This window comes from Drosophila innubila (assembly GCF_004354385.1).
Source record: "Drosophila innubila isolate TH190305 chromosome 3R unlocalized genomic scaffold, UK_Dinn_1.0 2_E_3R, whole genome shotgun sequence".
NCBI classification, from domain to species: domain Eukaryota; kingdom Metazoa; phylum Arthropoda; class Insecta; order Diptera; family Drosophilidae; genus Drosophila; species Drosophila innubila.
The window spans coordinates 26,451,531-26,462,835 of NW_022995380.1; the positions used below are offsets into that span (position 1 = coordinate 26,451,531).

Genomic DNA, 11,305 nt, shown 5'->3' on the forward strand with positions numbered 1-11,305 from the left:
AAAATAGCTGTCTCTGGGGTTGGGCCACGCATAAGTTATAAATTATGCATAGATGCATAATTTACAGCTCGTAAGGTCAGACAGTTGCATTTGCCAGCTCTCAGCACCAGCCTAACAGCCAACAACCCAACAACCTAACAACCCACTAACCCCACCCTATTTCAGCATTTGTACAACTACTATTAGTTGTACTTGCTTTAATTGCAGTAATAAACCTCATGTTGTTACATTTGCAACGTCAAAGTGTTCTTCTGTTATTAGCTTTCAACATATTTATCGAGACTTTGAAGTCTCATATGTTGGTCAAATCCTAACAGTTTCTAAGCAATGTCTTTTTGATCAATTTAATTTGTTTAAAAATTTGAAGTCTCACAACTTTGTCAAAACTTGGCGATTTTTTAAACAGTATACCATTTTTATCATGGACTAGCCTTAAAATTTATTCTGCATTCAATCTAACTTGACATTTTTCACCAACTTTGAATTCTCATAAGTTTGCAATTAGTTAATTAACATATGAATAATTCGAGCGCTCTCATCTTCAAGTTTATTATTATCATAGATACAATAAACTGCTCTGTTTTATTTAAAAACACATCTCTCTGACTTTGCAATCAAAGTATAGAGAACAACACGATGGTATCCACTTAAAATAGGTGTAGTCAATGCACATCGATTGTAGTTCATTGTACCATGGATAGAGAGCTGTGTGTGTGTAGTGTTGTTGTCCTCAGTTCAACCAGCAAACACCTCTTAACCGCCTTTCAGAACTTGTTTTTTGCATTGGTTTTAACCACATCATTTTGATGTATTTTGTGGCTTGGGTTGTTTAGCATTGCTGTTGTTGTAGTTGCTGTAGTTGTTTTTATTTTATTTTTTTATTTTTTAGTGCATCATCACGAGCTACACGCACAGAGCTGCGTCTACAAGTTTTGCATACAGGAAGGATCCAGCCAGTAACTAGGGAGGGAGGGCGGAGGGGAGGAGGGTTGGGGTAGGGGATGCCCAAAGTGCCGACAAGTACAGCGACGGGTACAAATTATCATGCATGTTTGTCTTCATTTTGTCTTATTGCATTTTATTCAAATTTCCTACCGTGGTTTTTACGTTTATATCGTTGTCGGCATCGATTTGCAACCTGCAATCGTAATCAGCCTGAAGGCAACTCTGCCAGAATGGGAATACTATAGATATATTTACATAGTATGTATATTTCTCCTCTTGCTTGATTGAGGCAGACAAAGGGCGAATTCAGCAGATTTGTGTATAGTTTGTTGTGCCAGTTTTCAACAGCTGAGTTGGTGAATATATTTATGTTTGTTTCGATTTCCAGTCAAATGCAACGGGTAAACTGCATACTGAACTAATAAATTACAATATAAAATAAATTTGAAAATGCAAAGTTGCATTTCTCTGAGTTTTAACCATTTCGTTTGTTATTTAATGACTTTGATTTTGATTGAGATGAGACTTTTACAACTACTGTATAAAAAATGAACGACTTGAATATTAAATAAAGAGATTGCATAAGCTTTACTTTGAGATTCTATGTGCATCAAGTTTGAAATACTATTTACCTATTTTGTTAAATATTGACCTATTTATAATAACACAAAAAAATAATTGAACATAAAATCTTGATGGAATTAAATCAAAACTATTTGCAAAATTTCAGAACGGTTAAGCACACATAACAATTTGTGTCTGTGGGTCAAATTCTGTTATATTTACAATACAATACTTGTATGAAAACCACATTGAAGGACCCTAAATTTGACTCTAACTCAGCACAAAATGGCAACCGCATGCATAGTTACAGATACATTTGTGTATTGTGGTCAAAAAGAAAAGACTAAATATTTATACGACTTTGTAATGGCTGGCAAACGATATTTGCATTGGCATCCACTTGAACCCTTTTGACCACCCATGAAATACTTGAATACCTTAACATTTTATAACTCCCTAACAAGTCACGTGTTTTTCCTTCTTGTTTCTCTAATGTAATTTTTGGGGCATGCAACGAAAAAAAAAAAAAAGATGGAAAAAAGAAGAAAAAGTACCTTTTGTCTTTTACTTTATGGCTGGTAAGGGTCGACAGCTGTGTTTGTAACCAATTTGCTACCGAATAAAAAGAGGAAAACACAAGGAAGCAGGCAGATCAAACCCTGAAACATATTTTACACTCATGTAACTGCACTTCAACTCGGCTTTGGCATATTTTAAAAGTTTTTCATTTGCATTTAGAGACCAGCTGTGTGTGTGTGCGTCAAGGGTTACGTTCATAACAATTTTCACCTGTCCGGAAAAGTAAAAACTGCTTGGCAATTAGGCTTGGCTAAACAATGAGACATTTTGTAAGAGGCAGCTTGTTGCCCCTTGAGGCAAGTCAATGCATTGATTTGGCTCAGCCTTAATTTGATGACTATCTAAGTGACTGCAGAGTGCGGGTGAGGAGTCGACGCAGGAGCTGGTTGGGGGCATGTGACACGTTGCGTGCTGCTGGTGACACACGCACAATTGTGGAACGAAGGACGTTTCAAATTGCTTATCAAAGTTGCACAATCAAAAAAAAAAAAGAAGGAAGAAGTTGAAAGCAGCAGCGAATGACGCACCAGCATATAACGAGGCAACTGGGTAATGGGTACTCACATGGCCTGTTTGAGTATTCGTATTCGTATTCGTATTCGTATTCGTATTCGAATTCGCTATTCAAGTTTGGGGTATCGAGTATACTCGACTCTTGACTGCAATGTCATACGCACTCGAGCGAGTACGTGGCATAGACAATCAGTCGGTAATGTGTGCAAAACAAATCAAGCAACAGCGTCGAGCATCAAGGCAAGATATAATCAGCAGCACCTGCCACGTTTTTGCATGCCACCAGGGCTGGTGCATACAAAGCGAAGCAAGGGACAATTTCAGAGAGAAAACATATTTCTTGCATAATTCATTTGCTCTTTATGTTAAGCTACTGTTACTTTTGTTAATGTTAACACTATTAACAGATGTTAAGCTCAACATATCGTAAACCTAAATCATTGCATTTTAAATTATAATAGAAAATTTTAATCATTAATTATTAATCATGCTAAAATCTCTTTTGAATACAAATAATTTACTTGGTTTTTTTTTATTTTTAAACTTTAGCTACATTTTTTTTGATTCTAAGTAAATTTTATGTTAACTGTTAAGCATAACATGGAATTGAAAGTAAAAGCACGCTAATTAGATAAGATATACGAATATCTTAGGAAATTTTGACCTCGTTTTTAATAAAATCCATTTAAATGTTTTTTATTTTAATCATTAATTTATTCTTTCATTTCGAATTATAATTATTTAGCAAAACTATGGCATAAACAATTCTCTTCCTTAATAAGTTATGCTCCAAAATCCGAACCTGTCCATCCCTCGTATTGATACGGTTTATGGCCATATCAGAAATCAGTTTCTCAATGTTTCTCTGCTGTTTTTTTGCCTCAGGCTCATTGCTGCAGGCTCAGTCGCTGTCTTGAGCCGTCTTCGCACTATTTTCATTTCATTGGGTCGATGCATGGCTGTCAACTGGCAGTCGGCGATGAGGACTGAGCCTGAGTCAGTCTACAGGCTAAAGACCATAGACTACAAGCAGCTGCAGCTTCTTTGGCGCGTCCTTAGATGACGACGCGCCCGCATATCGATTTCAGCGCATTGTGCCTGTTTGCATACAAATATCCTAAGGACATGTTACAGATCCCTATCCCCTCGCTGTCTGACTGCCTGCCCGCCTGTCTGATGCCTGCTTTGGTTACCCTGTCCTGTCACACGTACGCATGGAATGTATTTGTGCAGCCCTTGTCGTCGTACTCTGTTAGTGATTCCTGCTCCGGCGACAGTTCCTGCTCCCTGCTCCCTGCTCCCTGCTCCTTGCTCCTTGCTCCTTGTGCTTGATTTCATTTGCTGGGGCAATTGTCTTCAGCGGCGCTTGCATCGACTTTATTTTTGCCAAAACTTCCAGTTCTCCATTCCACATTCAAAATGCTTTGCTCTTTTGCAACTTTAAGCCAAGTGCCAGCCATTTTTCGCTCCATTCTACTTTTTTTTTGTACTCTGATGCATGTGGCAGGACTTTTGCGCTTTTGTGCGTGCCTTGGCCGTCGTTTTGCCTGCTGCTGACATTTGATGTTTAATTTCAATAACTCTGTGCGCAATTTTTTTTTTTTTTTTGCCAACATTTTTCGATTTTTTTTTGGTAGCAAGCATTTGACTGTCTTTGACTGCCAAATAGCTTCGTGCTGTGAATGCTCACACATACATACACTTACATCCGATTTCAATTACAGCTGCCAATGGCGAAAAGTGTTGGTTGTGAATTACATAAATTAAATTTTGAAGAGGACAGACTGAAGTCTGTTGTCAACGTTCTAAGCCTGGGCAAAATGCTTTAGAGAAATCGATGGAAAGAAGCCAATTGAATGTACATCACGTTTTATTGAAAATATTTATCAAGCTACATGTAATTCTATCACTATGTCAATTGACTACAGTAAAATTTGACTTATTTGAAATTGACATCTGTTATAGAAATTTAAGAACTAGAGCATATTTTAATAATTAATATATATTTAAATTATATGTTCCAAATGTTTTAAAATTTATTATTACGAATTTTAATTATAAGTTGAGTATTTATTGAAATTTTAGTTCCCATCTGAGTTCACCTTTTCTCTTTTAATTTTTTCTTTGTCTTGATATCAACTTAATTCCAAATATTTATATTTCAGTAATTATAATTACCTAGAAGTCTTTAGGTAACTTATTTAAGATTCTTAATAGTTCCTATCTGGGTTCAGCTTTTCTCTTTCTATTCTTCCTTTGTCTTGATATCAACTTAATTACAAATATTTATATTTCAGTTAATATAATTACCAAGATGTCTTCAGGTAACTTACTTAAGATTCTAAATACTTATCATATATTATATGTATCGAATTGTTCTTCTTACAGTTTTATATGCTCCCAAGATCTGTTGTTTTTAAATATTTCCATTCAATATCCTTCACAGTAGGGCACTCCCCTTTCCTAAATATGTAATGAAATTTGAGTGAAAAACCAATTACTCTACCACAATGCCCAAAAATAATTTTGATTTCATTTCCTGCAGTCCGGCAGTTTTGTGGTCAACGTTGCAAACACTGCAACATTTACAACAATACAAACAATAAAAACAATAACAAAAAGAAAAAGAAAATAAAAAGAAAGAGGGGAAGGAAACCTTTAGCAGACAGAGAACTCACGTGGTTTGGGCCATTGTTAAAGGTCAGTCAACATTTAGGGTTTTCACTTTCTGCTTTGTTTTCCATAGTCGAAAAACTCAGCGGGAGTTCCAAAATTTTGGGAAACACACGGGAGGTGTGAAAATAATGTCAGCAGAAAGAGGGAGGAGGAAGCAAAAAGAAAAATGACGGCTAAAATGAATGATGATGAGTGTATGTTATGAGTTAGAAGTTGGCCAGAACCCCGTTGCCATTACCAATTCCAATTGCGATGATCAAAAGTTCCGACCGGGCTTAAAGCCGTAGCTAACACAGTTGTCAGTTGTGTTTTGTTTTTGTTGTTGCCGTTGTTGTTGCTGTTGTCTCGCCAGCTGTTAATGAACATTCAACTGGCTAATTAATTTTATACATTTATTAAACTTTTGGCCCCTGCGGAAGCGTGGCATGAGGCATGAAGCATGGGGCATGCCACAACTGCTACGAAACTATTTACCATACAAATCTAATTTTATCAACTTTGTCTTTCGCCTGCTTAACTAGCTACATGGACTATGGTTGTCCTGCGTCCTGTCCTCCATCCTTCCTCTTTTCTTTTTCCCCTTCCTTCTCTCTCTATTCACCTCTCTGTCTGTCTTCTCCTGCTCTGTGTCAAAACATTGTGACACAGTTCTGCTTTTCACATTTTCCCGGTCTATTTTCAGCGTTTGTTACGGCTCAGCCATTCTCTTGGCTCATTAACGTTGGCCTTTGTTTTGGCCCTGTCATCATCTGCCGTCTGTCGTCCTGGCTGTCTTGCCAGGAAGCAGCCAGCCAGCCAGTTCTATTGTAATTTATAAATGTCCACAGTACGAACTTGGCCATTTTAATATCGGTTTGAGCCCTGAGCTTACTGGGATCGGCATAAATCAGGTCAAAACAATGCAACTGACAGTGAATTGTGCTCGGTTCTTGGTTCCGTCAGTTACTTCTGTTCAGTCGTTCAGTCGCTCGGTCGTTCGTCCTGCCACAATGACACATTCAGGACTCTTGCACAGTTTACTTCATTATTGGTTACTCACATTCATTCACAGGACACACCTTGTAGTTGCTCATCCTTTCTATCTATGTCTCTCTCTCTCTCTCACACACTCTCTCGCTTTTTCTGTCTTTGTTTTGCCCTTTTATGGCCATGTCCTTTTGTTTATCCTGGCTGACTAATGACAAGCAGAAGCAGTAGCAGCAGCAGCAGCAACAGCAGCCAGCACATTGCCAATCTGTTCCTGTTGTTCTGGTCTTTTGTCAACTACTCTTACTCGTAGTCATTGGGCTGCGCCTCAACATGCTCCGCCTGCTCTTTCTTTCCCTCCCTGCTTGTGTCCCGCTTCTCTCCTCATCGTCTGACTTCATTCAGTTCCAGTTCTTTGGCTTTAATGGCGTTTGTCTTCTTGCTGCCTGGTAAAAGCCAACCAGGGGCTGTACTCAATCCAGTGGCAAGTGGCAAGTGGCAAGTAGCAGGCCAAAGCAGGTGCGCATTTTATAACAAAGGCATAAATTATTTCTACTGTCAGCATTGCTTTCATGCGGCTTTCGCCAGGACAACAGTCGGACAGTCGGACACCCTGACAGGCTCGTCCTGTAAATGGCACTTGCTCCATTTATTGTTTGGCTATTGATTTGAATTCGCCCAAAGAATAATACAAGTTATATTCCACATCCAATCGCTTTGACAGTGAGGGGAAGAATAACTTGTACTACTTGTTTAATTGTTTTTAGTTGCATTGCGCATTGGTTTCCATAGAAAGTCGACTTGATTTGTTTATGCTGAATAAATTTATAAAATAAATAATAAACAAAGAATCGCCGATGAAAGACATTTCTGGAGCGACTGGAATTATTTATTGGTTTCATAAGCTTATTGACTCCAAGTAGAAATAAAATAATAAAGTTTATTTCCTATCTATTATAGTCAGGGGTTATTTTAATAAGTAAATACTCAGATTTCCGATCTTTTATAATTTATTCAGTCTTAACCGGGCGGCGTCTCTTCAAAAGTGACGCTTGCTGCATTTTCCAATACAATCATGCGTTCTGTTAACTCTTTATTCACGCCAGAGGGCGCTGCTTAGTAATCGATAAATGATTAATTATATTTACAGTGCGATAAATATAATTAATAAATAACACTATTAACAATATAATACAGTCTTACATACTACTTATGACTACGTGTGCTAAATATTACTACACTATTCTTCTGTGCCTTGAGAGTAAGTCTATTAAATCTATCACTTAAATTCTTTAGTATACAAATATGTATATTTATTCGTTAATGAACTAAACTTAAAATTGAATTTAAAGAGAGAAATATTTTGACTGTAGTATTTCCGTTTGTTATATAAAATTTATAGCATATACGTTACTGTATATTTCATTAATAGCTAATCATGTGACTTTATTAGAATTAAAATATAAAATTACAAATTTAATTGGGATTTGCTTCATGATTTCGCTATAATTGTATTATTCCAATTCTCGCCTGACCATAACTAATAACACTTTAGCTTTGATAATTTGAAATGAGAGATAGTGATGAGAGTGACCGAGTGGACAAGTGGAAGAGAGACAGCAACAATCTAATTTCGATTATTATTTAATAATGACCTTGCCGAAATCTGCAATTGTCAGTCTGGCCCAAAATATATGTAGAATTTAAAGAGCCGAAAAAATGTAAATTATATGCAAATTTGTTGGTCAATATGTAAAAAGTTCACAGTAAATTGAAATTGGGAAATGGGCAAATTTCGTATGAATCTGCTGCCCAACGAGATGAATAATTTAAACAAAGGCTTGAACAAAAGCTAAAATTTGCCAGCCGCATACAAATACAAATACAAATGCAACAAATACAATAAATAAATAATTGATTTGTTGTTTAAGCAGACAACTAATTGTGTTCAACTGAGTGTGTTGTGCAACACAGATATGATATGTGTGTGTGCTTAAATTTTCTGGTGGTTATTCGAATCAGACTGGGCCAGATGTATATTGTTATAGATATAGCTGTTAATTTCAAATAAAATATAATTACAATAACCAAAATAAACTAAATATAGAGACGAAATAGTCGACTCAGAGTTTCCTGTAATTATTTTACAATTATTTCTATATGTTCAGCTATGTGTAAAGTTTACAAATGGGAAATGTAACAATGCAGAATACTATTCAGTAATTATCATACCCTTCCTACACACATGTATCGCTACAGGGTATTTTAAAAGGAAATTCAATTGAAGCATTGTGCGTAATCAAATAATGAACAATTGCAAAAACTTTAATTGTTTTAATCACACTCACTTGCGTTCTTCTGGTGACATTATAAGCAGCGGCTGTGTTGGTAATTTATCACAGTCACTGTTGAATCTCGATTGCAAAATGAAGGCAACTCTATTCTCAGCCACTTTGGTCCTTCTCATGGCGGCGGTTGTCCAGGTAACGTGTTGGCTAACCTTAACTGATTTTGGTATATTTTTTTTGTTTCTGGCAGCAGCGATCCGAATTTCCCTCAGCTGATGAAACAGTGCATGGAGGAGACAAAGATGTCGGAGGCGGAGCTGAAGGATTTCATGACTGGTGGCATGAAGAGCACGGCGAATGAGAATCTCAAATGCTACAGCAAGTGTCTGATGGAGAAACAAGGTCACATGGTCAATGGACAGTTCAATTCAGATGCCCTGCTCAATACCCCAAGAATGTGCCCCAAATGAAGGATAAAATGGACGAGATAACCTCTGGTGGAATGCCTGCAAGGACATGAAAGGCACAAATGATTGTGATACCGCATTTAGGTGACCATGTGCCTCAAGGAGCACAAGATGATGGGGGTCATCCAGTTCAGCAAGCAGGCTAAATTTAACCAAAAAGGACTACCTTAACAGTACCCAAGTGTTTAGATGAATTTTCAATAAATGATTTTGTGTTTCATGTTGCAGTAAAGCAAATTTCTGGTTATGTTTTTTTTTTTTCAGAAAGTTAGAATGCTAAGAAATTTTGGAATTTGAGAAAATTTTAAATAATGCTATCGAAGATTAGAGGGATTTAGAAGTTAATTTTTAGAAACTCAAAATGAACAAAATCAAACAAAAATTGTAAGAATAATATGGAATAAACTGGAAATGGTATAAAATTAATAAAAACATAGTCACTTAGACAATATGGGACTATTTCTGGATAGTTGGATAGGATTGACTTTTCTGTTTTTGATCGTTTAAAAAAGAAATATATAAATTAAATATGTTCCAAGTCAAAATTAAATTATTTATATATTTAAAAGCGAAAACTTGTATGCAATATGTATAATACAAGACCTACAATGTGATATTCATATTGAATTCTATTTAGTGAAATCAATACAAGATTGAAGCCTTCATATGATAAAATCGAAAAGTTTAGAACAAATTCCTAAAATTATATGTTGAAAGTATTATAACAATTTATCACATTATAATTGTCTCTATTATAATAATTGAAATTATTAAAATATTCAATGGATCTTAATTAAATTTTGAACAAATAACAACTTTTATCTTGTGTTGCGTTTTGTATCTACAGATCAACTTACGTCATTTGACAAATGCATTTCTGAATATCCACTTTAGGTTTTGAATAGATTTGCTTATCTGTAGTGAAATCGATGATTGTATTTTGAAGATGATAAATTCCAGTATAGGTGTGTGTACCTGGAACAAGCCCAACATCCTAGGTGACAAGCAGACTGACCAGCTAGACAGACCATTGAACATACCAAGTATTCCCCAAATGCTGGTTGTTTTGGATACCCAGATGAACATGCCTCATTGCACTGTTGCAGGGTATTCAGTGTGTGTGTGATTTATCAAGAGTCGCCACAGAATGCGGCACGCACGGACAGTTCGGAAGCAGCCATTGACAACCGACAACCGACAACCAACCTGTTTTAAAGTACAAGACAACGCGATGTTGTCTACGAATATCATTTGTCAATTTTAATAAGTTTAAAATCAAGATAATTAAAACAACGCGCAACCGTCTACGGGTGAAATGCGGAACTCCGGGAAACTCCGGTAACTGGCAGCAGTTGAATACGAGTATGGCAATCCTTTCCTTTTCTTTGGAACATTGTGACACCAATTACCGCTAATAAATCATTTTCACGTGTGCGTCTGTGCCCCTCTCTCTCTCTCTCTCTTCCTTGTTTCTCTCTCTGTCTTGGCGTAACATATGAGCTGCGCTTAATGGCTACAAGCACTGTGTGTGTGAATGTGTGTGGGGCAATATAACCATAGAAGATATAACATAAATCAACGCCGTCAGCCTTGCAACGTCGGTTCATTGCACTTGCAACAGGGTTGAGATGTTGGCCAGAGCATCGCCGGTTGCAGGTTGACAAGCCCTGGCGACATGATGAGACATCGTTTCCTTACGTACATGTGAAAGAAAGCCAAAGAAATTCTTTGAAGGACAGTGAACGCCCCACAGCCTACCTCCCTCCCTTCCTCCCTTCCTGTACCCTCCACACCTGCAACACACACCCTCATACCATTCGACCAGCCAATGACAATTTGAAAAAGTGATTCTTTGCCTGTCTGCAGATTAGAGATGGTTACGTGATGAAGTTTTTCGTTTGTGTTTATCTTATCTTTATCGGTTTTGGATCTCGAATTCAATACAAAGGTTCCCCTCTTTGAATTTAGAAAATTTAAAGTTTTAAAGCACTAGATTTTACTTTTAATCAACTTATTATAACGTACAATAGTTACCATTAAACAACACTTTAAACTTGTTACTGAGACGTTTAATTTTCTTGTATAAAATCATGCCAAATTGTTCAAAAAACTTGAATTGTAAAGTTGTTAGGTCAAAAGCCGCTTCAAGCGAAATGATCATATTATCCTCTAAATACAACCAGGATTCAAATTTAAATAAATTCTTTGATCAATTTGAGCTTCAAACTTGCTCTTTCAATTCGTGTCACGATCGAAAAGCTAAGCACGCCCCATCGCTGGCTTGAATTTTGCAGCCGAGGCTGAGCT

The 11,305-nt window shown here is 36.7% G+C and overlaps 1 pseudogene; it reads left to right on the forward strand.

The window, feature by feature from the left end:
* Positions 1-6,576: 6,576 nt before the first annotated feature.
* On the forward strand, positions 6,577-9,169 carry LOC117789490 (annotated as a pseudogene).
* The last annotated feature ends 2,136 nt before the right edge of the window (positions 9,170-11,305 follow it).